This window comes from Ceratotherium simum, chromosome 9 (genome assembly GCF_057802395.1).
Source record: "Ceratotherium simum simum isolate JZ-2026a chromosome 9, ASM5780239v1, whole genome shotgun sequence".
Taxonomy (NCBI): domain Eukaryota; kingdom Metazoa; phylum Chordata; class Mammalia; order Perissodactyla; family Rhinocerotidae; genus Ceratotherium; species Ceratotherium simum.
In genome coordinates, this window is record NC_141908.1 from 16044160 (window position 1) to 16059380 (window position 15221).

At 45.4% G+C, this 15221-nt stretch overlaps 1 long non-coding RNA gene across 1 annotated transcript; it reads right to left on the minus strand.

The window, feature by feature from the left end:
- Positions 1 to 2411: 2411 nt before the first annotated feature.
- LOC147916241 (uncharacterized) lies at positions 2412 to 14164 on the minus strand. The gene is made up of 4 exons (XR_015553165.1): positions 13145 to 14164; positions 11393 to 11619; positions 6671 to 6793; positions 2412 to 3715 (listed from the first exon to the last, which is right to left on the minus strand). It is a non-coding gene; the product is annotated as an uncharacterized LOC147916241 (long non-coding RNA).
- Positions 14165 to 15221: the final 1057 nt, after the last annotated feature.

Sequence of the window (15221 nt, forward strand, 5' to 3'; positions counted from 1 at the left end):
GTGGGTTCTGCCCATAGAGAGACCACAAAATACGTTAAGAAGTATTCAGGCCCTGATCACAGGGAGAGAAAAGGGGAAATTGCTCAATCCAGAATCCCAAGATCCAGAATTCAGACTTTAGCATGAGGAGTGTGACTTGCCTTGTGTGCAACTATCGGTGGTTCCAGGTGCTGACGTGGCCAGGGCCGTGAACCCCACAGTCCTTGGCCTCTCTGACTTGATGGACATCTCACTTAACTGGACAGCCAAAACCTCCAAAATATGGGGCACGCCTAGATACAAGAGAGGCAATGGGAGGCCTTCATTCTAAAGTCACAAACGGTATATCATCTGCTCACTCGAGGTTTTGTGAGCAAACCAAAGTAAAAGCAGTCTTCGACCAAGTCGAAGTTCTCCTTCTCACCAGACTTGGCCTAACTCGTGTTAGTCTTGTAGATTTCTAGAACATGTCCCAAGTTTCCTTTTTCCATACCTCTCATCAGCTCATGCTCTAGCCATTTCTCTCCCAGATAAGGGCTCAGCTTCTAGTTTTCTCCCTCACCCAAACCTCTCCTGACTCCCACCTATCATCCATGCTGCCCTAGGAATGGTCTTTCCAACCCACAAATCTAATGCATTTCATCCACTGAAAATCCCGGGATGGATTCCCATCATCCCCTGGCATAGGGATCCTTTACGACCTGACCTCTGCCTGCCCACACCTCCATGCTTCATTGTCCCTCACTCTTGCCACACTTGCTCTTCCTGAGCAAGCGATGTTCTCTCTGTCACCTCCACTCCCTGGCATGTGAATTCACTCCCAATACGTCTCCCATTCCCAACCCCCCAACTCCTCTCCTACTTGAGAACTTCTCTGGGACCCTCCCTGACACCACCCCCAGACACTTCAGAGCTCCTTTCTGCGTGTTTCCCTTGTACCTTGCAGAGCCTCCAGGGTGGCCAGACCTCACCATATTTTGTAGTAGATGTTTGTTGATCTCTCTCTCCACCATATTATAAGCACTTAGACAATAGGCATGGAGTCTTTTTACCTTTCTTCTCACATGTAATTTTGGGCTTAGATGTAAATATTCAACAAATATTTTTGAATGAGTTGATTAATAAAATAATGAACAAACTGAAGAATGACTAAATGGCACCCATGACAATAGACATAACATCTAGGGTTGAAATATACTTCAAATGTACTTAGGAATCCTTGTCGCCTTGGATATGGAACATTGGGATTGGGGGAATAAAAGGACTAGGGAAGTTATTTGTGTTACGTGGAAATCAGGAGAGTTGGAGTAATCCAAAGATGGAACAATATAAGATGCTGGCCTGAAGAGATTTGCAAGCTCCTCTAAGATTGACCTGGTGATTTTCCAATAGCCGTGAGAAGAAGACACTGCAGCTCAAACCCACCTTTCCTTAGCAAATAAACTCCAAAAGGCTACCCAGGGAAAACAAACCCCATTGAAAGCAACATTCTGTTAACCAGGGGCTCTCAGATGTGACCTGCCCAGGCAGCTATTGGGCCTCTTCTGCCACTTTATATTTCCTCTTTAATAAAACCCCTGGATTGCAGATTTAAAAGGCATTTTGATTAATGGACTTGATCAGTGTCCGCTCTTGTTTAACCACGGTGTTCTCCTCCACGTTCCGCATTTCACACCCACAAGCACCATTCCCCTTTTATTACAGGAACTAAAGAATGTGATGGCCTGCCAGGCAGCAGACTAATTTATGAAAAATATATTTTTAAAAGGAGAGTGTGTTAAGGCTTGAAAAGAGCTCAGAGCCTGTTGCTATTTTAATTTTAAATACTCTATGCAAATAATTAAATGTCAGGTCATATTGACACTACCAACTTTAGGAGGGTATAGATGGTATACAACCCCAGAGTCCCGGGGAATATTAAATCAGATTTACCAGGGCACTGAATCATATCTTGCTTTTGATATGACACAACAGTATCGATTGGGTTAAATATGAGCCAATTTCTAAAAACCTCTACCTGCTACAAATGTTTCCAAATATACCACAATTCTTTAAAAAGAGATAAAAAGAAATAGAGATGAATTCATAAATATATCTAAACACTAAATCCCTCTTTGATCTTTTATTTTTATCAAGCCTCTCCTGTCTCACACTAGCCTATTTCAAATATTGACTTCCAGGAGACGATGGATGAGAACAGCCAATATCCAGGGCTAAGGTAATAAATGCTGCTCATTCTACTTTAGAACAGTTTAATTTGGATATTTACCTGAACTTGCTCATGGCTTTGTACACTTGAGTCTCAATTAGTTACACCAATGTGTACTGTGTACTGTGTACTGTGTAGTTGTACTACGGTGCAACTATTCCTGATTAACAGGAAAGTTGAAAATCCTTTTAAAATGACATTGAAAAAACACAAATTGTCAGTGAATAAATATTTATTGTGCAAAGAATTGTGTTATATCATAGAAGTTCTGTGATGAATAAGACACTGTTACACTTTTGAGGAAAGGAGATAGCAGAAAATGTGCCTTTCTCCTTTTAAATTCTTAATTGGTAATTAAGGGAAATTCCTATTTTCAGAGTACCTAATAAATGGTCATCAGGAGATGGCCCAGAATCAAGCTGAATGTCAGGAAGAACCCAGTTTTGCACCCAGGATTGGTTGGCCAATAACAACCAATCCTGTGATGACAAAAGCTCGGCACTGACATCATGACTTGTCCCTCCATTGCCCATGGCAGACATCACTAATCATTTGCTGAGTGTTTTCTATGTGTCAGCACATGTAGGAAATAATAAGCACAGCAGACATTGCAGTGGACAAGATAAAGTCCCTTCTCTCTTGGAGCTTACATTCTAGTGGGAGAAGAAGGCAATACACAAGACAGATAGGTCATTTCAGGTAAAGTGAGGTGCTAGGAAGACAATTAAGCAAAGAAAGGAGATAGAATGTGCTGAGAAGATGAGAGAGGGAAGGTACTTTAGCTAGGGTGGTCCAAGTCCTCTCAGTAGAGGTCACAGTTTGGGGAGAATCTTGACCAGTGAGAGAGGGCCAGCCTGGGAAGACGTATCTAACTGACTCCTCCTCAACACAGCACTGGGGGCAGCCATCAACAGTTGACTGCGGATTGGCTGTGCTATGGAGGGGCCCTGTGCAAGGCATGTTGGGGGATGTAGGAAAATCCAAGGTAAAAAGCATTCAGTGTAGCTATGGGAACACATTTAATAACATCAAACAGCACACGATTTTGAAATAGAGAGTGGAAGGAAGACTTGGAACACTTGGATTCTAGTCTTCCTTTTAACCTTTTAGAATCTTGGTTTTCTCATCAGTAAAATAAGAGGTTGGACTAAATGATCTATAAAATTCCTTTTAGATCCTATGGTCAATAATTCTAACTAAAAAGTGAAGTAGGGTTTTAGGCCATTGGAAAGACAGGGTAGGTTAAATAGAGAAGTCTTTTTGTAAATGGGGTCATTTGAATAGTCAGAAGAGAAATAAGATGTAGCTATGGCTTCTTGGACTCTTCTTGGTGATTTCAGAAAGAGTCACAATCAGCCCTTGGTTCTGCAAACAGCTTCAACTGCTACGATCCAAAGCAGTTTTCACCTTGAATTCTGGGTGAAAACTAAGCGATGTGGTCTTGTCAGCCATACACGTATTCAATCACGTCAGTGGTCACCTGGCCATCTCAGAACACAAAGGGCTCCACAAAGGCAAATCATTATGCTGTGGAATAAAGAGGAAAGAATTCTTAGAGATTCATCAGGAAGAATCCACCTCTCACTTCTGCCTGCCAACAGAAGAAGGAGAACTTTCAGAAGCGCCATGGGAGAGAATTACAGGCTTACAGGGTCTGGATCACGACTCAGGTATTTATTTCAAAAATTCCAGATCTTGGTTCACAGTAGCATTTTAGAAAGGTCCCAAGTGCATGAAAATGTCCCCTTTTTTACAGTTCAAGTTTGGATCATCAGCCATAGCGCAAATGCTTATGTGTTACTATGATATTGTGAGTTTAGATGATAAATGATTTAAATTCACTTTGTGAGTACAAAGTGCTTCATAAATACTTAATCTCCAGAGAGACTTCAACTTAGAGTTTCTGACTCCATTTGGACTTTTCTTTACCCAAGTCACACAGGGTCCCTGTTCTATTTGTAAATATTTCATGTTCCACACCAGCCGTTTCGCAGTTCCCCCTGCTGCTGAGGGATGCTGACTTGGATCTTGCCCTCTGGGCAGACTGAAAGATCCAGGACAAGCCAAGAATGGCCTTTTAAGTAACTCATGATTCACAAACAGCCCCACCAATTTATTGTTTCCCTGTTTTTCCACGCTCTGGAACAAAGATGAAACTATCTCTGCAACCTATCCCAGACCACAGGGAGGGATGGTTTCATGGAAGGATGCTCTCCCCGGAGAAAAGCTCATGCTACAATCCAGTACATTGGGCCCACCAACTGTTCATCTGCTAAATTACAGCCCACCCCCTATCCAGGAGCTAAACAGGAGGATGACCAAGGGCTCTCGTTCCCAGGGAACAGACAAGAAAGGGCAGTGCAGACATCATCTCCTCCATCTCCCTCCCTAAAGCAACAGTTCTGAAGACACTCTCTCAACACAGCTTTGGTCTGCACTCTGCAGAGCCTGTAGGACCAAGCTGGAGTCTACTGGCCAGAGAATTCGTGGTTAGTAACGGAGCACAGCAGCGACAGTGCTTCATCTTCCTGGTCCTCAATTTTCTCATTTGTAAAATGAAGATTTGCATCTATCTCTTAAGGCTTTAACATCCTGGTAGCCTGTTTGGTGGATAAGCCTGGGTTCAAATCCCATCTCTGGCACTTACTACCTATGTGGCCCAGCCTCAATTTACTTGTCTGTGTAGTAAGGTAACACCTGCCTCACGAGGTAACTGTAGGGAACAAATTAATCAAGCATGTGAGTGCAATTGTTAAACCACAGTGAGCTGTTTTACCTTATAGAGAGAGAGAGACCTTTTACATTACCATCCAGCACAGTTCCCTCCCCCGTGAGGTGCTCACTAAATACTGGGTTGATTACTTGTTGGATTTAAGCTGAGAACAAAATTGGACCTGCAGTGTAACCCAAACTCTGTTTGAATGAAGAGTTTATCTGGACCATCCCCGTTGAAGATGGAGGTCCCAGGCTAATCATACCTCCCCATTTGTGAAAGCTAGTTGGAGCAACCAGGTCTGCAGCATGATGGACTTGGGTAAAGGGGAAAGGAAAAACAGGCACCTAGGGGAGACTGTTAAGTGTATATGTATCTGTCCCACTATCTTAGTTGCCTAAGACAACAATCATATTGTTATATCTCATGAATTTGTGGATCAAGAATTCAGGCTGAGTTTAACTGAGGGACGTTTCAGTCCACATGGCATCACCTGAGGTCAGTCTGTGGTATTTAGATGGTGAGAGGGCTGGACTGGAGGGTGTAAGCTGGGGGCCTTGGTGGGAATAGCTAGAAGCCTTGGCTCAGCTGGACTGTCATCTGGAGCACCTACACATGGTGCCAACATGGCAGCCTCACAGTAGTCAGACTTCTGACACAGTAAGTTGGGGCTTTGAGGGAACGTTCCAAGAGACCAAGACAGGAGCTGCAAGGCTTTTTCTGACTGACCCCTGGAAGTCATGCAGGGTCACTTCGGCCACATTCTGTTGGTCTAGTGGTTCTATTGGACCACCAAGGCTGATCCAGATTCAAGGAGATGAGTAGGAAAGGATTTGCAGCCATCTTTACTCTACTTCAATACCTGAGCCTCACTTCTGCTTTGTGGAACCAGCTGTGGGTACCACCTCTTCCATCCTCTCATCCCTCCCAGTGTCACTGCCAATGTAAAGAGGAAGCCAGGACTGAGATGTCACCAGGGCAAAAGAAAACCTCAACAGGTAAGGCCCAAAGTATCCCCTGACTTGCCACCATCTCTAAATATCTGGCCTTGTCCATCAGCTTTCATTAGCCTGGAACCTAGGAAACCAAAGCCCCCTTACAGTCTCTGCTCCAAGGAGATGAGAGCTGTGGACAGGAAGCGATCTGCAGGCTGGCACTCCCCAGGAGGCTCTCCGTCAACTACTGCTGTCCTGATGGAAGCCTGCTGAAATGTGGAGGGGGAATCAATCTTCCACAGACAGGACAGGAAAATCGGGCAACTGAAAGGCTGTGTCTCTTTGTAGTTGGCAGCTATTGTGCAAGAGGGACCCAAGCCTTCTCAGGTTTCTTGGGGCTCCCAGCCTTCTCCATTAATAATTAGCATCCAGGGTCTTACAGCAACAAAAGTTTAATTTTTCACATGCTGTATTCACTGTGGGTTGGCTGTGGCTTTGTTTTGCACCATCTTTACTCCAGGACCAAGACTAAGAAGGCAGCTTCTATCTGGAACATTGCTGGTTGTCATAGCGGAAGGAAAAGTGAACACTGATTCTTAATCCTTCTGCTCAGAGGTGGCACCTGTCACTTACACTCACATGTCATTGGTCAAAGTAAGTTAAATGGTCGCGCTGAATTCAACAGGGCCGGGATATAGAATCCTCCCGCCCCAGGGAGACCTCTGCAGAGAAGGGCGCCACAATAGTTGGTGAACATTAATATAATCCACAACAGTCTGTTCTCTGACACCAAACATGCAGTTCCCTCCCTTTCCCACATAAGAGGACACTCACCTCTCCCCCAGGGAGATGACCCCAAATTCCCTCCAAGTGCTGCTCTGAGCTATAGTCCAGGATCCGTGCACACAGCAAGCATCTCTGCAGCAGGTTTGGATGTGCCTCCTTTGGGTGAGATACCTAAGAAATTAGAAAACAAGTCATCTGCTCCCACACACAAACCCAATATGGAATTAGGGACAGTAACAAAATAAACACTCCCATTTAGAAATGGAAACATGGGAAGTACATAGCAGTCAATGGCCCTAGTAATTCTCAAGTCCCTCCAAGCGGACATTGTGAGCAGCCCCTCTCCCTGAGGGTGGGACACATTCCTTGATTAGCCCCCGCTGATTCTTTTCATCGGGAGAAACTCCCCAGCCCACTGTTCTCCAGGGTCCTCGGCTCTGCCCACTGGAAGATCCTTCCTTTTTCACTCTCCTCTTCCTTACCTATATCTAAAAAGGAATACAGGCATACCCGGGAGATATTGCAAGTTTGGTTCCAGACCACCGCAATAAAGCAATTATGGCAATAAAGCAATTATGGCAATAAAGCAAGTCACACAAATTTTTTGGTTTTCTAGTGCATATAAAAGTTATCTTTACACTATATTGTAGTCCTTTAAGTGCACAATAGCATTATGTCTAAAAAACAATGTATATGCCTAAATTAAAAAATACTTTGTTGCTAAAATAAATATGACACAGAAACACAAAGTGAGCAAATGCTGTTGGAAAGGTGATGCCAATAGACGTGCTCAATGCAGGGTTGCCACAAACCTTCAATTTGTAAAAAATGCAATATCTGTGAAGTGCAAAAAAAACACGTTTTTCTGTATGGTCTCCTTGCGGGGCTGACAGGACGCTCAGCCTACTTCTTGCCTATAACAGGTTGCGGGTCCAAAGGTTGTTTTAAGTGTCAAATGGGTACAATCTCTTTTACTCCAGGTTGGTGGCTTCTTTGTTCATACAATTCTCTTAAAATGTTAGTTGATTTCTCATACGTTCTAGTCAGCCTCCAGGAGTGGGAAAGATAACAACAAAATGATTACATTTACTGTAAGCCCCTTAGTTTTGGGTTGGTTTGTTATGTAGCTGTAGATAACCAGAACAAAACTGTAAAAAAATACAGACACTCAGGCCCACTCAAGGCCAATTGAATCAGAATTCCCGGCAGAGAAGCCTCTACTTCACTGGCTAATTTCTCCAGGTGATTCTACTGTAGCCGAGCGCTGAGGAACCACTGGTCATCGTAGGCAATGCCAGAGAAAAAGCAAAAGGTTATCCAAAAAGTCATCTTTGGTTTCTCCTTACAAGAAACTATTTTTTCTATTTTTTGCCCTCTACATTCACTTAACAGTCAGAGATAACTAAATAAACAGACTAGACGGTAAAAGAGGTGGAAACTACATCACAGGAGGAAAGTATGGGGGTAAAGTGAGGAGAAGAAGAGATGAAGGGGAGCATTTAGTTGTCTTCATGTATCTAAATGAATATGGAAAGCTTTTTCTGCTTACTAGAAATCAATAGTAAGCCATTAGATTGAAATCCCAAAGATAAAGATTATACTCGATATAATTTATTATAATGAAATGGAGAAAGTAGTATTTTCTTAGCAGCTGTTCCCAGAATATCTAACCAGGGCAGCGATTTGGGCTGTTCACAAATAGCCTAGTGCTCTCTCATCCTGAGCACCTGGCAGGATCGCATTTCCCCACCTCCTTGAGGGCAGAAATGGCCAGATGACTCACTCTGACCAAAGAAATGTGATCAAAAATGATGTATATTACTTCCAAAAGAAAACTTCAAGAGCCAGTGTGCAAATTGCCACCTTCCCTTCTTTCTGTGATATTCAGATAGTGGACACACCATTAGTCTGAGTCCAGAATGGGCATGTGGCACAGAGCCCCCAGGTAGGGTTGCCAAATAAAATACAGATGTCTAGTTAAATTCAAATTTAAGAAAATAATAATTCTTTAGTATGTATTTTTGAAGACATACTGAAAAAAAAAACCACTAATTATTTGAAATTCAAATTTAGCTGGACGTCCTGTATTTTTCTGCGTTAATTCTGGCAGTCCAATCCCCAAGTGACCCACGTGGGCCATGTAGTATTAGAAAGAAATAAACCTTTGTTATTTTAAACCATAGACACTTGGGGATTGTTTGTTACAGCCAAGTAACTTAGCCTGTACTGATTTATCTATTTCCCATCTTCGATGAGGAAACATTTTGATGGGGCCTACGTGTAGCCCTAATATTTGAAAAGAAGGAGGCAGCTTCTCAGCATAATAAAAGAGAAAATTGAGAGCTCTAGAATGTAATTTGAGAAGGAGAGATGGATAGAAAACTGTTCAAACACAGCCTCAGCCATCAGGGAACTTCTGATCTGCTTGGAAAATAAAGTAAGAAAAAATGACGGTAGAAAGTCTCCTGAGGGCATAGAGGTCACTGTGGGTTTGCAGCAGGCATGGAAGGACTTCAAGGGAAAACAGGCTAGCCTGCCCTAGGGATGGCCAGATAAGCAGGATTTAGACTACTGAAGACCTGAGAGCAGGAACGCCCTGTGGGGAAACAGCATGACCACTTTGCCCTGCCTGTCGCTTCCCAGCTTGGTCAGCACTGGGGACCCAGGCTTCCAGGCAAGGCTGGAGATAAAGCACTAAGTGGCTAGCTGGGCGCAAGTTCACAGGACTGCTCTGATGCTGAGATATTGATCGCATTCCATGACGCAGATGTCTGTGACTATCCTGGACCCCTAGACCCAGAGGTGACGTGAAATCACATGAGCAGAGAGTTGACATTTCAATACACAAATCCGAACATTTTTGCTAACTTTTGTTTGAAATGTCAGTGTTATAGGAAAGTTGCAAGGGCCTGGCTCTCTTCATCTTCATGTGCCCACACCTCACATGGACCCCACGCTTAGGGAATGGTGGGTGAAATAAATAAAAAATGTAATCAATGGGACAAGGTCCTAAGTACTCTATTGTGAGCCCCCATAGCCGCTACAGCTACTCCCTTTGGCCACCAGGGGGCAGCATGGTGTCTTGAACGATAAACTGCTCAGGGTTTCAGAATCAGGGTGGATTTGTGATTCTCAAAAACCACTTGGAACCAGGATGCCAGTCTCTCCAACATTCTCCTGGGCCCGCGGCGGAGGAAGGCAGATGGGGCAAAGTAGTCTTTTTTTTCCCCATAAAGCTCTATCATCCAATTTAAAAGAAGACACTTTATTCTGAGATTGTCTTTCCCAATGACTTGTTTTGTCATTAAAACATCCTTTCTTTTATGAAAAGATGGTGATTACATGTGGTAGGGGTTTTGGTTGGTTTGTTTATTGTTAATGTTCTTATTTAATCAAATAAATTCCAGTGTTCCATAATATTTTTAGAAAATCATTTTTTAGGTTGGTGAAATTGAAAGTCAGAGATCCATTGGTGTGGAATGTCAGTATCAGACAGTGTCCACCACCAAAGAGGGGAGCAGGTGAACTTCACCTTTGGGTCCCCAGGCCTTCTTTCCACCACCCACGGGTCCTTCCTTTCTGCTCGCCCCTGTCCTGGCCAGGGTCCTCCTGCTCTCTCCCTGCCGAAATTCCTCCCTAATTGGACCTATTCTCAGGAAAGAATCTGCTATCTGCAGCTTAGACCTCAGTGAACATTTAAATCTCTCCTTTTCCTCCCAGGAAAACTTGCCTTCCACATCTTATTTCTGATTCCAGAATGCAGGTATGTGTGGTCAGTTCAAGGGATTTCAGCTATCAGCAGACAGAGGAAGACAGGAGAGTGAAAGGCAGTCCTCAAGGTGCTGAGATCAGTCCACCCAAGGGGCTTGCAGATCCCACTCTGCCTTTTTAGGGAGGCAGGAAGAGCCACCCCTATCGCAGGCGGACCAGGTCCTCAGACAGAGAGGCTCCAAGTGCTTATTCTCCCTTCACCTTTCTGGAAGGTCACAGGTCACACCCATAAGTGCCTATGATATTCTGGTCCTGATGACAGAGAGCCTTCTGTCCACCGGACCAGTTCAGCCAGGGCAAGAGACAACACCCCAAATCATAAAGGGCCTGCTTCGGCCACAAACCAAGAGGTACTGTCCACAGTGCATTGTGAGATACAGTAGTATTTTTAGCAATGATCACACCAACAAATCAACAGGCCTGCACTGAGACCCACCACGGGAGGGGGGCGCCATGCTAATCTTATGGGGGACACAAAGAAGTACAAGACGCAGGGGCTGCCCGCAAAAATACTCCAAAACAATTGCCAGTCTAGAAGAAGAGATGCCAACTGGTTTGGGAGACTTGGAAAGGCTTCCTGAGTTGGGCCGGGAATAACGGGTAGCATTTTGAAAGGAAACGAGAAAGGAAGGGCCTGTTCCGCAGAGATACAGCCTGGTCTAAGGCTCGAGCAGAAAGCAGGGGGTTGTGTTCAGGGTACAGGACCCGGTTCAGTTTGGCCAAAATATCAGGCACACAGCACGGAAAAATGGAAATGATCATGAAAGGCAGGAGGGCTTGGCCAGCAGGCAGAGGCAGGCCTGACCCCACTGCCACCATGGACCACTCGGTGGGCTCAGTTGACTCTCTACACTTCAGCTCCTTGACCATCAAACTTGGATAATGGTCCTCACTCTTCAGAGAAGGAAATAAGAGAATGGGTGTGTAATTGGTATAAATTTTAGTCCACAAACCCAAGCAGTAAAAAAAGTTTAAAAGTAATTTTTACTTTTTTCTTACTTAATTTCTGTTTCAAGCCTCATTCTTCCTGATGTCGGAAATGTCACCTCATATAGTTCAGGACTCCCGCTGCAGACATTCCGTGCCAAGGTGGGCCTATCCAGTGCTCAGTGGTCCTCTCTGTGCTGGCATCTATGAAGACCTCGCTCTCCCCACCTGCTCCTCAGGTGTGACCACACTCACTGCTTCTCCAGCATCGTCATTCCTGTCTGGATTAGTTGTGAGGGCTGCAGAAACAAAGAACCACAAACTGGATGGCTAAAAATAACAGAAACTTATCCTTTCACAGTTCTGGAGGCTGGAAGTCTGAAATCAAGGTGTCAGCAGAGCCACGCCCCTTCCAGAGGCTCTGGGGAAAAATCCTTCCTTGCCTCCTCCTAGCTTCTGGTGTTGCCGGCAATTCTTGGAGCTCCTTGGCTTGTGGCAGCATCACTCCAATCTCTGCCTCCATCCTCACATGGCCACCTTCCCTCTGTGTGTGTGGCTCTGTGTCCAAATTTCCCTTTTCTTACAAGGATACTAAACCATTGGATTAGGGCCAACCCTAATCCAGTAGGACCTCATCTTAACTTGATTATATCTGCAAAGACCCTATTTCCAAATCAGGTCACATTGTGAGATTCCAGGTGGACATGAATTTGGAAGGGACACTATGCAACCCAGTACACTATCTGAGAGCTACCTCCAAGCCCACAGATTTCCCCTGCTGGTTCTGTGCCTCTCAAAGTCACCTGGATCTCTCCGGTCCTCTGCTCTGGGGCGAGGATACAGCCCTCTCCTCTCAGAGATCACACCCTTCCAGTGTTCTCCCCAGCAAAGGGGCTTGAAGCCCTCACCCTGAGATCCCACAAACCCAGACCTCCCCAGGGAGCTTGGCTGAAGGTGGACAAGAGCAAAGCAATCTCCCTGCTCAGAGATCTACCAGCACCCAATCTCTCATCACCCCCAACCACTCTCTTCTCTCTCTCCAAACTGGGAAAGTTGTGTCATTCACCACATGTTCTCCCAAATCTATTGGCTAGGGCCTAAATTTCTGAAACTCAAAAGCCAAGAAAAGACTGCTTTACTCTCAGACTTGGCCGTTCCTGACATACATCTTGCTGACTAGATGGGACAAGGGAGTCTGGTAAGAAAATTCCAGCAATAAAATGATTAATAATTTGAAAATACTATCCCACTGCCTTTAATCACCCAGCTCACTGAGTGTGTGTGAAGGTCTGGCATTGTACCCAGTGTGTACATTCCAGTCAACCAGGATGACCGGCCAACTGGGTTTGCTTTACTTTCATGCTAAAAGCAGGAAAGTACCAGGCAAACCAGGACAGGATGGTCGCCCTACATAAACAGTAGTTACCTTCCTTGTCCAGGGATGCTAAACAACCTGGGGAGATTATGGTTTGGGCCCTTGAATCCAAACTGTTGAACAAATGAAGAAGTGTCTCCAACAAAGGCTTTCTTTTACAGGGCAACTGGTTATAATTTCAGAGCACTCCAGCAGCGCTGTGCAGACTCAAAAGGTATTTGGCGACTAGCGGGACAACACAGAGGCATCATTGAGGGCTTCTAACCAGGTCTTCTGGGGAGCTAACCTCGCTGTCCTTCCCTCACACGTGGCCTTCTCTATGACTGTTCCACACACCTGCAAGTGGCTGCCCCCACCACAAAAAGGAGACTTCGAGTTCTGCTCCATATTCTTGAAAATAAAAACATTGTAGGCTCCCCCACCTCCCACCGCCCGAGACTCGTTCTTACCAGCTTTCTTTCTTTTGGCTGTGGCCAGGGCAGGCATCTGATTCTATAGCTTGTCTGCGGGATGGAAAAACAATTTGGAATTCCACAACCTGAAACCCAATTTCTGGTAGGAAGGTACCATCTGGTGGCTATTTGGGAAACTGCTCACGCCCTGTGTTTGAAAATGAGCCCCTGAGGGCAGCTTGTCTAGCAGCATGCCAAAGGAAATACTACTCCACGATGGAATGAGAGCTCAGCACTCAACACAGGCTGATTCCCTTAAATATTTGACTCCACAGACAGACAGTTATTCTTAGAAATAACTAGAAGCATCTAGAAGAGTCTTCTCTGTTTTCTGGCCTCCTTTGTCCAGTTTACAATCAATTCAAACAGCTATTTCACTGTCTATTCTCTTCCTCCCAATGTATAATTCTTGCTTCCCTTTATCACGGACATTTACGTGAAATCTAGTCATACTTCATTCAAAAGCCTTCTTCTTGTTGAGTCACCCCCCAAGGACACATTCACGCACTGTCGTTCATCAGTTGTGGGGGTCCTCTCTCTGGTTCCCCATGGCCCCTTCTTCTGAGACTCTGTACCCCAAATGGGGATGGGGGGTTCTGCCATGTTTGTGCGACAAGTCTCTGGCCACGGTTGAACAGGGATGGCCATCTCACTCAAGCTGGACAGTCAGACTCTAACTCTCCTGGGATTTGGGGTTAGGAACCAGTATTCAGAAACCACGAACTAGTGCGGCTAGATCTGCGGTGGGGTGGACTGCGGCACTGAGGGGCGGGTGCTGCCACATACATAGGAAGGGAACCAAGACTGGCCTGCCACCGAGAGCAGACACCAGCCTGGAGCAGAGTGAGCTGCAGAGAGCCTCTGACCGTGCTCAAGACCATTCCATGTCCCAGGCTGTGTGCTGACCCTGGGCTTCATTAGTTGCACTGTTTCTAACAGCGAATTCCCCTTACAACTGGAGCAGGCTCTGGTGGTTACCTACAATTAGACACACACACGCCTCACGCACATGATGAAGATCTGTCAGTAGACCCTGAAGCCTGAGCTGGCAGACTCTGCACCTCCAGTGACCTGAGGACTTTGCAGAAATGAAAAATCCCTTCCAACCAAAAACATTCCAAGGGACTCCTTACTCTATATAGTATCTGTGGTTAGCAGTGAGATAAACCAGCCTGCTCTGGGCCTGTTTGAAGGTTCTAGGAAGGGAGGCAGCTACATCTCTGCCCCGACTGAAGAGCAGGTTTTCTCCCAACATCTTCTATGATGTAAACAGCTTACGGGAGGAAGTGCCTGGTGATGGAGAGAGGAGACACTCACTCCCCATCAGGACAATGGGAGTCATAGTGGGATGACAGATGAGACAGCCAGAGAGTTTCCACGGTTGTTCCTGGGTTCACCAGGAAGCCGACTCTGAGCAGTTTACTGGGCGAGATGTGGGAGGGGAAAGCAGCAGGAATGGGTAGAGGGAGAACTGAGCTGTGATCCAGCCCAAGAAGAGCCGCTGCCACCCCTTTGGGGAGCTTTGAAGTGTAAAAGGCCTGCCAGGGTTGCCCACGTTGGGCCAAGAAGTCCTGGCCCTTATACCCCTACATCAGTCAGTCATTGGATGTGGGTTTCCTGGCAAAGGCCAAGACTTTGGTAAAGGAGGCTTTCTATAGGGGAACGCTGTCTGCTGACAGGCCCTCAAGCAGTGGGGTGGCAAGTCCTTCTCTGAGGGAGCTCTTGATCTGTGAGAACCAGCTGGGATCCTGATGTCATCCTTACCACCTTGTTAAAGCCCCACTCGGAGACAGCATCTTCTTGTTGTCTTCTTTCTTTCCCTCGTTCAATGAGAAATTGACATTGGCATTTACCTAAAGTAAATTAAGCCATCCGCAAAAGACCAGGACCTATGTAAAGAATATTGGGAAGTCATCAATATTTGTTCCATTTCTACTTTTCCTCCTTTGCCCCTTCCCTTTACTGTATTATTCCTCCCCTTTTTTTCTTTTCTACCCTCTCTCCATTGTCTCCTTCTACAGTCAGAGTTTTTGTTTTCCGGAAGGAAATCAAGAGGAAAGACTGACTCACACTA